Source organism: Etheostoma spectabile, unplaced genomic scaffold (assembly GCF_008692095.1).
Source record: "Etheostoma spectabile isolate EspeVRDwgs_2016 unplaced genomic scaffold, UIUC_Espe_1.0 scaffold00018900, whole genome shotgun sequence".
NCBI lineage: Eukaryota > Metazoa > Chordata > Actinopteri > Perciformes > Percidae > Etheostoma > Etheostoma spectabile.
The window spans coordinates 1-14,999 of NW_022604553.1; the positions used below are offsets into that span (position 1 = coordinate 1).

Below are 14,999 nucleotides of genomic sequence, written 5' to 3' on the forward strand. Positions count from 1 at the left end.
TAAGTGCTACTTGTTGGGGTAGTTGAACATGGCAATGCTAAAATATCTAACTGAAGATGGATGTCATTGTAATCACATCAGATCACCGCCAATGGAGACACTGATAATTATTGTGTCATAAGTGCGTCCTTTGGGGACTGTCTTGGTAGTGGAGTTCATCATCTGTCATACTCTGAACAAATGCAAGAGCAGGCTATTTCCAATTCTTCCCAACACTAGTAAATGCATTTATCTGGCACCAGAACTACCCAAGCATAAGCACTGCCCTTGAGTTATGTATGCAGTAAGTGCTACTGTTAGGGTGATAGTTTTGCTGACCTCTAAAGTCCAGGATTTCCTCCATAAAGAATGTTTAAAAGGGATATTCTCCTTGGTTCATGGTTAAACAATGCTGAATTTTTTCTAAGTCATCCTATTACTCTAACTTTAGCATTGACTTGAATGTTGAATTCAGTAAGTGCTACTTGTTGGGGCAGTTAACATGACAATGCTACAGACTCTAAATGAAATGGATGTCATTGTTATCATATTCAGATCATCTCAAATGGAGACACTGATGAGTTATTGTGTTCATAAGTGCTTCTCTTTGGGGTTGTCTTGGTAGTGAGTTCATCATCTGTCATATATCTGAACAAATGCAGAGACAGGCTATTTCACAATACTTCCTACCACTAGTAAAATGCATTCATCTGGCACCAGAACTACCCAAACCCCAGCACTATACTACTACATACTATTATGTCGAAATATTCCTAAAATTCCTAAAAAGTCATAAAATCATAGCATAGTATGTCGAAATATTCCTAAAAAGTCGTAGTGTAGTATGTCGTAACAAGTCCAGATTTATAAATCTTGTTGTAAAACAAGAAGAATCTAAAGTCCTCTGGAGAATGCGGGCGCTGATCCCACTACCTCTCGCATGCTAAGCAAGCGCTCTACCATTTGAGCTAAGTCCCCTTTCAAATAAAGCCATAGTATGTCAAAAATTCATAAAAAGTCATAAAAAGTTATAGTACAGTATGTCGAAAATTCATAAAAATTCATAAAAAGTCATATTATAGTATATCAAAAAATTCATAGCATAGTATGTTGAAAAAATTCATAGTATAGGATGTCAAAATATTCATAAAAAGTTATAGTATAATATGTCAAAATTCATACAGCCATAGTATAGTATGACAAAATATTCATAAAATGTCATAAAAAGTCATAGTATAGTATGTCTAAATATTCATAGAAAGTCGTAGTGTAGTATGTCATAAAAAGTCCAAACTTGTAGTTCTTGTTGTAAAACAAGAAGAATCTAAATTCCTCTGGAGAATGCGGGCGTTGATCCCGCTACCTCTCGCATGCTAAGCAAGCGCTTTACCATTTGAGCTAATTCCTCTTTACATAAAAGCCATAGTATGTCAAAAACTCATAAAAAGTCATAAAAAGTTATAGTAGAGTATGTTGAAAATTCTTAAAAATTCATAAAAAATCATAGTATAGTGTGTCAAAAATTCATAAAAATTCATAAAAAGTCGTAGTATAGTATGTCAAAAAATTCATAGCATAGTATGTTGAAAACAATTCATAGTATAGGATGTCGAAATATTCATAAAAAGGTATAGTATAACATGTCAAAAAGTTATAGAAGTCATAGTATAGTATGACAAAATATTCATAAATTGTCATAAAAAGTCATAGTATACTATGTCTAAATATTCATAAAAAGTCGTAGTGTAGTATGTCATAAAAAATCCAAATTTGTATTCTTGTAAAACAAGAAGAACCTACAGTCCTCTGGAGAATGCGGGCATTTATCCCACTACCTCCCGCATGCTAAGCAAGCGCTCTACCATTTGAGCTAATTCCCATTTTCAAAAAAGGCCGTAGTATGTTGAAAAAGTCATAGTATAGCATGTAAAAAATTCTTAAAAGTTATAGTATAGTATGACAAAAAATCATGACAGTCATAGTTTAGTATGACAAAAAATGAATAAAAGTCATACCCTGATCTGTAATTTAAGTAAGTTTTATCTTGAAGCTTTTGATTGTTCTTTAGGTTTTTATCTGCTTTAACTATTACCGGTAATGGCTCTTTTACAGTGAATATGCAAAAGAAGATGTTCACAAGTTTAGACCAGGTAAATGGTAAATGCTCAGCCCATATTCAAAAACACCGAAACGTACTCACTTAATGCTATTACCAATTTTCTAATAATCAATGCCAGAGAAAAATGTCAAAGTGTGATAACATATTTAATAAAGTATTGGCTTTTCCTTGCAAAGGTTTTTTCCCAATAACATTTACAAGCATACCGTTAGTTACGGTCCCTGTGTTTGTCATGATGTGGAAAGTTGACAATTGCAGGTAGTGTGGCCAAGTGGTCTAAGGTGCTGGATTAAGGCTCCAGTCTCTCTGGAGGCGTGGGTTCAAATCCCTCCACTGCTATAGGCATATGGAAGCCAACCAGTGTGGTTACAGCTGTGTCATTTGGCCTGAACTGGGTGAAGTAAATAGAATCATCCATCAATCACTGGATGGGTGTTGGGATTGCTCCTTTTTAACCTGAGGTTCAACAATTGGTGAAAACTTCCTTCCAGCACTTTGGAGAAGAAATCCACAAGTAATTTGATCTCCATATGGATCAAAGTATTTGTCATTATCATTTTGGCCATAACCATGCTACTAAAAGAGATTTTATCAAACCAGGTTGGGCAAGTAACCTTTCAGCTGACTTCTTGTAAAAAAAGCAACTCAACTCAAAGAAAGCTACTGCAATGGCTGGGAATCGAACCCAGGTCAACTGCTTGGAAGGTAGCTACGCTCACCACTTTACCACCATCACTTGGCAATACAATGTTTACTTCAAATCTTGTAATACATCTGGGCGTTGAGACTGAAAACGCTCTCTATCACTGAAAGTCCCTCCAGGGGGTCCTGTGTTATCACATTCACAAGAATAGGAAGTGTGTGTAATGTCCTATCTCCCTTCGATAGCTCAGTTGGTAAAATGGAGGATTATAGAGGCATCAAGCTGAAATCCTTAGGTTGCTGGTTCAAATCCGGCTCGAAGGAGAAGGTTTTTTTCCAGAGTTTCCCTTCAGGGATCAATCAGAATTTCTGATTCTGATGTAGAGATGGACGGACGACCCAAAAGCATAATACTTCTTGCCAAGACATAACAAGAAACAAAAAAACAGGCGGCGGAGATAGAGTTAAGCCCTGACAGAATAGAGAACTACAGACAAAAGATGTGAAATAGTGCCAAGTGTGACCAGAAGAATTGGAATAAAACTAGAACTTTAAAGTACAAACCTTTCTTCAAGAAATCTTTATTGTGCTCACATTGAACCTCATTTCTGAAACGTGCATACGACCTAAAACCGGCGTAGGACGGGCGTACGCCGATTCCTACGCAAAGTTCGGCAATGTATGTGGAGTGCATAGGTCTCCACATACATTGTTTTTATTAAGATTGAAGACCAAATTGTTAGTTTTTACGAAATCTTCCCACCATCGAAAGTGTTTTTCATAGCCTCGTTGGCGCAGTAGGCAGCGCGTCAGTCTCACAATCTGAAGGTCGTGAGTTCAACCCTCACACGGGGCAGGAGTTTTAAAAACACAACTGATGCTGGAAATACAGTGACTTTCAGATGGTTGAATACTGGCACAAGCCATGAATGGAAGTTGTGATTCTGTAGTTATTTCTGAGATTGAGACAACGAAAGGCAATCTTTAAGGGTGCTAACAAACCAATGACTCATCACAGTATAAAAAAACGCAGATGTGCCTTCATTAACAATGTTGTGTTATCTCATAGGTACAGGAAATACATGAATGTATTTCTTAACATTTATTTTCAGTCTGAGTTACAAATTTGCAGTGAACGTTGTATTGTCCAGCAGAAAGGCAACAGGTGTGTTACTTTTTGACTATGATTTATATCGTAGCAGTGCAATCATTTTGCCCAGGTTTGATTTCCAGCCACCACAGTTGCATTTACAGGTTTTGAAGCTATATACAACAATAACATTACATGTTTTACCCAGGTTTCTTCTTTTATTCAGTGATATTTCAATTTCCTTGCGGGAGTCATCCCAAAAGGATTAATAAAGATAAGTCTATGTCTATCTCGAAAAAAGTAGTACAAATCTGAAAATCTTCAGGGGATGTAGCTCAGTGGTAGAGCTCATGCTTTACATGTATGAGGATCTGGCATCTCCAGCAGGTATTATGGTAGAGTCTTTAAAAGAGCTGCAACAGATATTACCTCTTGTTGTAATCTGACTGGTAGGGTTATAGAACGTAGTCGTAGACTAAGACCTCCTGTGACACAAACTAAGCGGTCAGCTCTGTCTTTTATACCAGACATATATTATCAGACAGCAAAACAAGCACTTTAAAAGTACATTTTTTACAGTTTCTATTTTACCGTATTTATGTACTTGCACTGTAGTATATTTATTGTATTATACTCTGTTTTTTATGGGTGTTACGGCGGGTATGAGCACTGTAGTTTCCATTTTTATGGACGAAATAAACTTGACATGCCATTAAGTTTACTCTACAGCAGGTGGAGACATTTCACGTCAGACACTTGCAGCAACAGACACTTTGTTAGACATCAACAGACTGGAAATAGACTTAAGTTGGCCAGTAATTGTTGCTTTTTCATCTTTGTTGTTATTTTTGTGTGCCTTTAATGTCACACATGTGGATATTATGAAATAAACTGCATAGAAAACCTTTCTAGCAAGTTTAAAGGTTCCATGGTGTAATGGTTAGCATTCTGGACTCTGAATCCAGCGATCTGAGTTCAAATCTCAGTGGAACCTAGTTTTTAAGCCACAGCACCGGTGAAAAAGATCAACCTTTCAACTTTCCAAATCTAGTTTAAAGTGAGCTTACAGGTTTAATGTCCTTGGCCATTTAGACTGTAAACAGTACATTAGTGGGGGCATGTTGAGGAGTCACCTGCTTGTTAATGTTATTGAAGGAGCTCCAAATTTGACAGTATTGACTGGAAGTGATAGGCTTTGAGTTACATGGGGGATACACACTTTGCATTCAGTCTCGTAATCACTATAAAAATTAGGGATCACTGAAATTTGAACTTGTGTTGCTGCAGTCAGAGTATACAGTGCTCATCCTGAATGGGCCAGTATAGTTCATCAGAACTGCTTGTTGATGGTCTATTAGCTTTGGAACCCCCCTTTCCCCACAGCTTTCAATTGTCAGATATGGATGGGGGAGTGGGCACTGTGTCCAACCTTTTCTGTGTAAAAAAACCCACTAAAGACGTCTCTTGGATTAAAGACAAAACCTCTGCGGAGAACCTTTTACCAAATCCAGGTGCCCTTGGCATAGTTCTGATCTTTTGGGGTTTAGCATGGATCAGGAACCAACACATCTGGACTCAATGTGGGCATTGTACGGCAATATTTGACACATTTAGACCATGAAGACAGTTATCAGTTCATTTCCCATCTGGCAGGTGTAATTGTGGACACAGTTGGACATTTTGAAGATAATTGCACAATATTGACCCAATTGTCAGTCTATTTCCCATCTGACAATCAGAAAGGGTGATGCAACAAGAAATTACCAGTCCAAACCATCGTGGTAAGCCTCACTGGGTGTCCAAACTAAAATGATAAGAGGCAACTTGGTAGACTCCTTACTGATGTTTAAATCTGTACTCACAATGCCCTGTTTTTAAAACACCAGCCAATCACAAGTGTTACATGTGAATAATCAATGTGTGATTAATCAGGAAGCTCACATAAAAGATAGTTGCAAGGTCTACTAAATGTTTAACTTTACAACCCGTAAGCTGTTGGAACCTTGGTCCTTCCTTCAAAATGTGAATTGAAGATATTCCAGTCCCAGGACATGTAAAGCAGAGCAGAGAAGCGTGCTGGGCCCATGACCCAGAGGTCGATGGATCGAAACCATCCTCTGCTAATTGCTATCTGGTCTACCACTACGTTCTATAATCCAACCAGTCACATTACCACAGGAGGTAATATCTTTTGCAGCTCTTTTAAAGACTCTACCATAATACCTGCTGGAGATGCCAGGTCCTCATACATGTAAAGCATGAGTTCTACCACTGAGCTACATCTCCTGAAGATTTTCAGATTTTTTGACTTTTTTCTGAGATAGACTTAGACTTATCTTTATTAATCCTTTTGGGATGACTCCCGCAAGGAAATTGAAATATCACTGAATAAAAGAAGAAATCTGGGTAAAACATGTAATGTTAATGTTGTAAATGGCTTCAAAACCTTTAAATGCAACTGTGATGGCTGGAAATCAAACCTGGGAAAAATGATTGCACTGCTACGGTATAAATCATAGTTGAAAAGTAACACACCTGTTGCCTTTCTGCTGGACAATACAACGTTCACTGCAAACGTGGTAACACAGACTGAAGTAATTCTGGGACATGAATGCACACAAATGGAAAGATAAAGGAGAGAGGAGCTCAGTGTGTCAAAGGAAGTCCCCCGGCAGTCTAAAACTATCACAGTGTAATTAAGAAAGACAGAGTAAAGAGAGGAGCCTGGTTGGGCTAGAACTCTCCCCTGCTGGATTGAGCTGTACTGCACCGCCTTCCTCTAGTTTTATATTGTGTTATGTTTACTCTTAAATGTGATGAGGGTGTCTGCGTAAACTTAAGTACACAAGGTCAGACCAGACGTGAGAATTTTTGCAGCCTACGCTCACGTTCAAATTGATAAATGACAAACTTTGGGTGGGAATCGGCGTACGCCCGACCTATACCTGTTTTAGCACATTTCATAAATGAGGGCCCATGTCAACACAATAAAGATTTCTTGAAGAAAGGTTTGTCTTTTATAGTTCTAGTTTTTTTCCAATTCTTCTGGTCACACTTACTCTCTCTGGTTGCACTATTTCACATCTTTTGTCTGTAGTTCTCTATTCTGTCAGGGCTTAACTCTGTCTCCCCCACCTCTTTTTTATTCTTGTTATGTCTTGGCAAGAAGCAATATGCTTTTGGGTCATCCGTCCATCTCTACATCAGAATCAGAAATTCTTTATTGATCCCCAAACGTAAATTCTGGAAAAAAAATGCTCCTTCGAACCGGATTTGAACCAGCGACCTAAGGATTTCAACTTTAAGCCTCTACAGTCCTCCACTCTACCAACTGAGCTATCAAAGGGAGATAAAAATGCCAAAGCATTTCTGAAAATAAATGCCAAGAGAGACATTGGTGGAGACGGGTGGCTTCCAGTACCTATGAGAAAACACAATATTGTTCATGAAGAAACCTCTGCAATTTGGTATACTGTGATGAGTCATTGGTTTGCTACCACCCTTGAAGAATGCCTTTTGTTGTCTCTATCTCAGAAATAACCATAGAATCATAACTTCCATTCATGTGCTTGTGCCAGTGTCCAACCACCTGTCACTTTATTTTCAGCATCAGTTGTGTTTTTTTTTTAAGGTTTTAAGGTTGCCTAGGTACTCCTGCATAGCTAGCCAGTGATTTACCTACCGTAGATGGTGGTCGGCGTGCCAATGAGTCTTGAAAATTTGCAGATGGTGATTCAGAGGAGATGGAACAGTTTAAAGTGTAAAGTAACTTAATTTTCCAAATAGTCTACCTACACTGCCAACGCGAGCTCTTCTCTAATATTGTCGGGTCAATAGCTATTCAACTTCACAAGTTATTGTTGATCTCAGAAACAACAATAGACGAGACCATCGTATCACAACTTCCATTTATGTGCTTCTGCCAGTGTTTAATCACCTGAAAATCACTGTTTTCAGCATCAGTTTTTTCTTTTTCTTTAGAAACACCTACCCCTTGTAAGGGGGGGGGGGGGGGAGAGGAAAAAGGGGAAGAGGGAGGGAAGAAGGAAAAAGAGGAAAAGGAAGAGGAAAAAGGAGGAAAAAAGAAGAAATGAGAGAAAAGATGAGAAAGATGCTAAATTACACACATAATGTAAGAGTTTTATAGTTTCTATTAAGTCAGATTTAAATTTAATTGCTGAAATTGGAATGTTTCTGGGAAATAAGGGAAGTTTAACGTAGATTCAAAGGTCACAGGTTCAATCCCCGCCTAGCACCAGATCTTAGGTTTGATTTATTATGCTTGTGGGTCGTCTGTCCATCTCTACATCAGAATCAGAATCACTTTATTTATCCGTGAAGGGAAACTCTTGAAAAGAGGGTTCTTTCAAGCCGGACTTGAACCAGCGACCAAAGGATTTCAACTTTATGTCGCTATAGTCCTCCGATCTACCAACTGAGCTACCGAAGGGCAATTAGATGTATGAAAGCACTTCCTATTCTTGTGAATGTGATGACACAGGACCCCCTGGAGGGAATTTCTTCAAATTTTGCAAAAACATTCACAAGAACTCGTAAATCAATGATGAGATTTTGGGGGTCAAAGGTTCAATGTCAAGGTGACTGCGTCTTCATGTCTGTACATCCGATTCTTGTGAATGCAAGATCTCTGAACCTCTAGAGGGAATCACTTTTTTTTTTGTATACATAACCACTAGGAGTCGCGGATGAACTGATTTCGATTTTGGAAGTCAAAGGTCAAGGTTACTGTTTCATCACATCTCCAGAACTGTACATGTGTTTCTCCTGAACTGGTGCATTTGGTTATTGTAAAGCTGCAGTGGCCTAATGGATAAGGTACTGGCCTCCTAAGCTAGGTGTTGTGGGTTCGAATACCATCTGGGGTGATTTTCAGCAGAGTGGCTCAGCGGAAGCGTGTTGGGCCCTTAACCCAGAGGTCGATGGATTGAAACCATCCTCTGCTAATCTCCTTTGCTGGTGACACAATGGTAGACAATCAGAAAAGGGTGATGCAACAAGAAATTATGGCCCTCAACCTGATTTCCATGGTGAGATGAATCATGATATAACTGGTGTAATTGTTGACAGCACCATGAAAAGTAATGTTCTGGAGGAAAATCATGTTCTGGCAGTTAATTTTGACAAATCGACATCCACTACCCTCAAGTCATGCTGTCTTTCCAGTGATGTGATTGGTAAGTGGTTGGGCTGTATACAGGTTTTAATCATATCCATCGGTTTAAAGATGCTCTCAAAACGCTGTACTTGCAATCGCGTTTCTCGTGCACATTCATGTCCTCTTAAATACAAAGAACTGCTAAGTTCTTTATTCCCAATATCAACTGCAGCTCTTTTAAAGACTCTACCATAATACCTGCTGGAGATGCCAGGTCCTCATACATGTAAAGCATGAGCTCTACCACTGAGCTACATCCCCTGAAGATATTTAAATTCTTTTGACTTTTTTCTGAGATAGACTTAGACTTATCTTTATTAATCCTTTTGGGATGACTCCCGCAAGGAAATTGAAATATGCGGTGGCTTGAAATCAAACCTGGGCAAAATGCTTGCAATGCTACGATATAAATCATAGTCGAAAAGTAACAAACCTGTTCCCTTTCTGCTGGACAATACAACGCTCACTGCAAATCTTGTAAGACAGATTGATAAGAAATAAATTGGTGGAGACTGGTTGCTTCCAGTACCTATGAGATAAGACAATATTGTTTATGAAGGCACATCTGCGATTTGGTATACTGTGATGTGTCATTGGTTGGCTACCACTCTTAAAAAACAGCGCTCGTTGTAGGCAGGATTTGAACCTGCGCGGGAGACCCCAATGGATTTCTAGTCCATCGCCTTAACCACTCGGCCACGACAACGTGACAAGTAGCTCTCTACCTGTTTGCACAAATGTTCATAAACGTTTCTATTGGTTAAGACTGTAACTTAAAGAGGAACTGAACTGGAATTTGAATAATGGTGATATAACAGATGTATTTTATTTCTTCTCACTGGTACTATTATTAAAATGGGTGAATTTGTTAAAGGGGATAAAATGGCAAGTTGAAAGTGTTGTTTTTGTAACATGGGCGCCGCCATGTTGGAATTCCACAATCTACTACGTCACTGGCATGGTAAGCTACTCCGCGGCTAACTAGCACTAGCAGCGCAGCCATAAGAACACCATACAAAGAGTTGGATGCTAGCGGACATATGGCTGGGGAAACGGAAAGAAAGACGTCTAGGGGGGTCATAATGTATTGCCCCTGGCTGCAGTAAGGAACTGTATAGGGCTAAGGCAGCTGGGGTTACAACACATTTCCACAGGCTACCTTTGACAAGGAAAAAAACAGTCCTCAACTCATGGCTAGCATCTAGCTGCCTTAAAACGGGCTAGCCCTCCGACAGCCCCTGGATTTTGAGTCTAGCATTTTTTAGCGACAGACTATATGGAAAGCTGTGCTTCTGATACAACAGCGTCACTGGAGAGGTTAAGTCCAACAGACTGAAACCTGAGGCCTGCAGGCTCCAGTGCAGGGCAGACCGATAGACCACCGGCAAGTAACACCCCCGATGCTACCTGCCGCAGACCGGGCGCTGAAACTCTCACGGCAGGCAGAGAACAGAGAGGGAGCTATGGTTACCTGTTATCGGCATACTATCAAGTCTACTAGGCAAAGGGCTGGGTGTAACGTTGTTGTCACTCAAAACACGAACATATTCACTTACAAAAATAAAGCCCAACGTGTCGGCTTAATAGCGTTCAACAAAACAGAGACTGACACACTGGGCATTACTGAGACACAACACCAAGCTAGATACCAACGATCCAACCGAGGGAAAGGGCTAGCAGCTAATACGATGGCAGCTCTTATGACAAACTCCACAAGCTAGCACTCCGACCATAGACTGTAGAAATAAACCCATACTCCGACGATAATAATGCGTTTACTAGCCGCTAACTAAGCCACAGAATCCAGCGTCCCTCCACTCCCCCTGAAGCTAGCGGATGTTAGCCGCTAGCTAAACCACAGAACCCAACGTCCCTGTACTCCCCCTGAAGCTAGTGGATGTTAGCCGCTAACTAAGCCACAGAATCCAGCGTCCCTCTACTCCCCCTGAAGCTAGTGGATGTTAGCCGCTAACTAAGCCACAGAATCCAACGTCCCTGTACTCCCCCTGAAGCTAGTGGATGTTAGCCGCTAACTAAGCCACAGAATCCAGCATCCCTGTACTCCCCCTGAAGCTAGTGGATGTTACCCGCTAACTAAGCCACAGAATCCAACGTCCCTCTACTCCCCCTGAAGCTAGCGGATGTTAGCCGCTAGCTAAACCACAGAACCCAACGTTCCTCTACTAGCCCTGAAGCTAGCTGATGTCCGCGTCTCAGCTAAACCACAGAATCCAACATCCCTCTCTAATCACCCTGAAGCTAGCTGATGTTCGCCGTCTCAGGGCACATTGTTGATGCAGAAACAGCTGCTAGTTCCATTGTAAAAATCTGCCAACTCCGCAAAACTTCAGACTCCTCCGCGCATCTATAGTCAAACTGGGGTAACGCTCCTACGTGCAGTTAACAAGCGATCCCATAGATTAATGCGTCCAATTACATTTTCCATTTATCTGCCTCTATTTTCGTAAACGAACAGGACCTTAACCATGTTTTTTCTATTTTCTCTAAATGGACACGATATATAAGCAGTCTATTTCCTAAAATGCATAATGTGCTTGAATACAATAAAGGAGAGTGCATGACAGTAAGCTGCGCCCACACACACCGGTCACTGTCACTCCCCCCGAGGCGATCCTGTACTTCAGTGGAGCCTGAAACTGATTGTCCTCCATGTGGTGGTAGTCAGACACTACAGGCCTGTCCCTCACAGGCTCAAATGCGTCCTACCATGCCAGTGACGTCATCGATATTGTCAGCGTTCTAATACTAACAAATGCAATTTTTGTGTTGCTTAAAAAAAAGCTATATTGATTTTTAAAACAATTTTTTTTAGTGTAATTCATTTGTAATTACCATAACCAACAAGTTATCAAAAGTTAGTTTTTCAGTTCAGTTCATCTTTAAGATGTCATTGTAATCACATTCAGATTACCTCAAATAAAGACACTGATGATCATTGTGTTCATAAGTGCTTCTCTTTGGGGTTGTCTTGGTTGTGAGTTCATCATCAGACACTAACACATGCAGAGCAAGTACATTTCACCAGTTGTCCACCGCTAGCTAAATAAATAAAAGAATGGGAGTTTTGGAATAGATATTCAGCACTAACTGGTACTTTCTAATGCTGAATGAGCTCTATCTGGAGGAAAAAGGAGTTGCTCCAAAGAAGGTAATTGGACTCTAATTGACCACTCATAGACTGTTAATGGCATACATTGGGATGATGGTTGTCTATTCATGAAGCCATTCATTACTTACAATAGTCAGTTTTTTTGTTTCTTGTTATGTCTCGGCAAGAAGTATTATACTTTTGGGTTGTCTGTCCATCTCTACATCAGAATCAGAAATTCTTTATTGATCCCTGAAGGGAAACTCTGGAAAAGACTGCACCTTCGAGCAGGGTTTGAACCAGTCTCAATGCCCAAATGTATTACAAGATTTGAAGTGAACATTACATTGTCCAGCGATGGTGGTATAGTGGTGAGCATAGCTGCCTTCCAAGCAGTTGGCCTGGGTTCGATTCCCAGCCATCGCAGTAACTGTTTTTGGGTTGTTGTACTTTCTTTTTTTACAAGAAGTCAGCAGAAAGGTTACCTGCCCAACCTGGTTTGATAAAATCTCTTTGAGACGCATGATTATGGCCAAAGTGATAACAACAATTACTTTGATCAATATGGAGATCACGATTAATTATCACAATTATTTGTTGATGTTCTAGTCCAAAGTGCTGGAAAGGAAGGTTTCACCTCGTTGAACCTCAGGTTAACAAGGAACAATCTCAGCAAAGTTATTGATGGATGATTCTAGTTACTCCACCAAGTTCAGGCCAAATGCCACAGCTCTAAGATATCACATTGGTTGCCTTCCAGCTATGTAATATATGCAAATGGCAGTGGTGGGATTTGAACCCACGCCTCCAGAGAGACTGAAGCTTTAATCCAGCACCTTAGACCACTCGGCCACACTAACTGCAACTATCAACTTTTCACATCATGACAAACACAGGCACCATAATCAATGTTATGCTTGTTAATGTTATTGGAAAACTTGATGTAATACAAGCAAATACCTAAGGCCCCACGCAACAGTTTTGTGATATGTGGAGATTCTGATTTTGGGATTGTGATATGTACCCCTTTCTGACTCTAGATTTTATATCTGTACTCGCAATGCCCTGTTTTTAACGACCACCCAATCGTAAGTGTTCAATGTGAAATACTCATTCATTAACAAAATTGTTGGTAACTGTGACGGGGCGCATGTCAGCCGTCACGGTAGCGATACGCTACCTATACCATCCAAAGACTGAGACTGTAGGTATATATTATATGCCCGTATATGTTTAACGTGTTCATATGTTTCATACATTTTTTACAATGTTTAAAATCTTCAGTTAACCTAGCCAGTCTCCATTTCCCCACAGTAATCTCTTAGCTTTCTTGTGCGCACATTTAAACATCTAAAACTACGGTGATTTACCTGCTTATTTGAACCTGTGGCCTTGTCTGGCAGAGCAGAGTGGCGCAGCGGAAGCGTGCTGGGCCCATAACCCAGAGGTCGATGGATCGAAACCATCCTCTGCTAATTGCTATGCTTTGTCTCCATATGAAGTCCACTCCCAGGCTGTTGAAAATTAACAATGCATCTGTTTGTGAAATGTTTCCTCCTGCTGAAGGGTACAGTCCTTATGTTATGTTTATTTCATCCATTAAAATGGAAATTAGAGTGCTCATACCCGCTATAACACCCATTAAAACTGGAGCATTAATATTGTATAGATAAAGTACAATAAAAACTGTAAAATGTGTATGTTTGAAGTGGTTGTTGTGCTGTCTACAATAGCCTGAGATATAAAAGGGAAAGCATGCTGCTTAGTTTGTGTCTGGAGGTCTTAGTCTAACACTACGCTCCAAAACCCTTCAAGTCAGATTACCACAGGAGGCCTTGGTCTACCACTATGTTCCATAACCCCATCAGTCAGATTAACACAAGAGGTCTTAGGCTGAATCTCATTTCTCTATCTTACCCCTACCCCTTTCCCTACGTCTTGAGCGTTCACGTGAGTGCTGTCCCAATAATGTTTTTGATCGAGGGGTAAGGGCTGTATGGCCCTAGGAACCATAGACAATGAATGAAGAAAATCAAGGGAGAATGCCATCTTACTTGAAACCGAGGGGTAGCGATATACAATGTGCAACAGGCAACAATGGCTGCCGCATCAACCAGAGAGACGCATTTCTGGTATTTTCGGCTTAAAGAATTGATTTAAAAATTACAACAGTCTTGTTTTGTGGTCTATACAGTCCTGTCCATACATGCTTGCAACCATGTTCCTAACTGAAACTTTTTAAAAATCGCTAGCTTGCTATGCTAACGCCAATCGCTAACCACTAACGTTAACGTTGATTTTTACAACAGTCCCGCATTTCTCTGCCTTAAATGGACTGTATAAATCGCATAGACTATATATTTTAATATTACCGGTCTATGATACATCGCTACGGGCTTTACATATACCGTCCTGTATCACACAGGAGGACACAGCAGCTGATCCACTTTAGGGCTGAAAACCAGCAACGTTTCCTAAATCATGTGTTCATGTTGTACCCATTCATTATTGCATTGGTACTGTATTATTGTAATCATTTGTAATTAATACCTGTTCATGCACTTGTGTATTGTTTTTGGTTTTGATACGGGACACTGATGATTTTGGGGGGGGGGGGGGGGTTACTGGCCAACCGGCATCAGCCTGGTCAGGAATATCAGAATAGCTGCAGTTAATTTGTTTGTTTTTGGTCTTGTATGTCTTCTTTTTAGTTTTACACATTCGTGGAGAGTTAGCCAGAGTGGGTAGGATGGCGGTAGGTTGGCAGACTCGAACATTGCACATTTTCAAAGGTGATTAGTTTATTTCCATGGTCTGCAGTACACGGATAATTAACCCATCAAACTTAAAGCCAGTGGCACATTAAACTAATAGTAGCAATAAC

General features: G+C 40.2%; 9 non-coding genes across 9 annotated transcripts; 5 read left to right on the forward strand and 4 right to left on the reverse strand.

Annotated features, from left to right (window-relative positions):
• The first annotated feature begins 2,976 nt into the window (after window positions 1-2,976).
• On the forward strand, window positions 2,977-3,064 carry trnay-aua (transfer RNA tyrosine (anticodon AUA)). Its single transcript is given in 2 exon segments — window positions 2,977-3,013; window positions 3,029-3,064. It is a non-coding gene; the product is annotated as a tRNA-Tyr (tRNA).
• Window positions 3,065-3,523: 459 nt separating this feature from the next.
• On the forward strand, window positions 3,524-3,596 carry trnav-cac (transfer RNA valine (anticodon CAC)). The gene has a single exon. It is a non-coding gene; the product is annotated as a tRNA-Val (tRNA).
• Window positions 3,597-4,752: 1,156 nt separating this feature from the next.
• trnaq-cug (transfer RNA glutamine (anticodon CUG)) lies at window positions 4,753-4,824 on the forward strand. Its single transcript has one exon. It is a non-coding gene; the product is annotated as a tRNA-Gln (tRNA).
• A 2,264-nt stretch (window positions 4,825-7,088) lies between these two features.
• On the reverse strand, window positions 7,089-7,176 carry trnay-gua (transfer RNA tyrosine (anticodon GUA)). Its single transcript is given in 2 exon segments — window positions 7,089-7,124; window positions 7,140-7,176. It is a non-coding gene; the product is annotated as a tRNA-Tyr (tRNA).
• Window positions 7,177-8,192: 1,016 nt separating this feature from the next.
• On the reverse strand, window positions 8,193-8,280 carry trnay-aua (transfer RNA tyrosine (anticodon AUA)). Its single transcript is given in 2 exon segments — window positions 8,193-8,228; window positions 8,244-8,280. It is a non-coding gene; the product is annotated as a tRNA-Tyr (tRNA).
• A 1,351-nt stretch (window positions 8,281-9,631) lies between these two features.
• On the reverse strand, window positions 9,632-9,712 carry trnas-aga (transfer RNA serine (anticodon AGA)). The gene has a single exon. It is a non-coding gene; the product is annotated as a tRNA-Ser (tRNA).
• A 2,757-nt stretch (window positions 9,713-12,469) lies between these two features.
• On the forward strand, window positions 12,470-12,541 carry trnag-ucc (transfer RNA glycine (anticodon UCC)). The gene has a single exon. It is a non-coding gene; the product is annotated as a tRNA-Gly (tRNA).
• Window positions 12,542-12,893: 352 nt separating this feature from the next.
• On the reverse strand, window positions 12,894-12,975 carry trnaf-aaa (transfer RNA phenylalanine (anticodon AAA)). Its single transcript has one exon. It is a non-coding gene; the product is annotated as a tRNA-Phe (tRNA).
• A 543-nt stretch (window positions 12,976-13,518) lies between these two features.
• On the forward strand, window positions 13,519-13,590 carry trnam-cau (transfer RNA methionine (anticodon CAU)). The gene has a single exon. It is a non-coding gene; the product is annotated as a tRNA-Met (tRNA).
• Window positions 13,591-14,999: the final 1,409 nt, after the last annotated feature.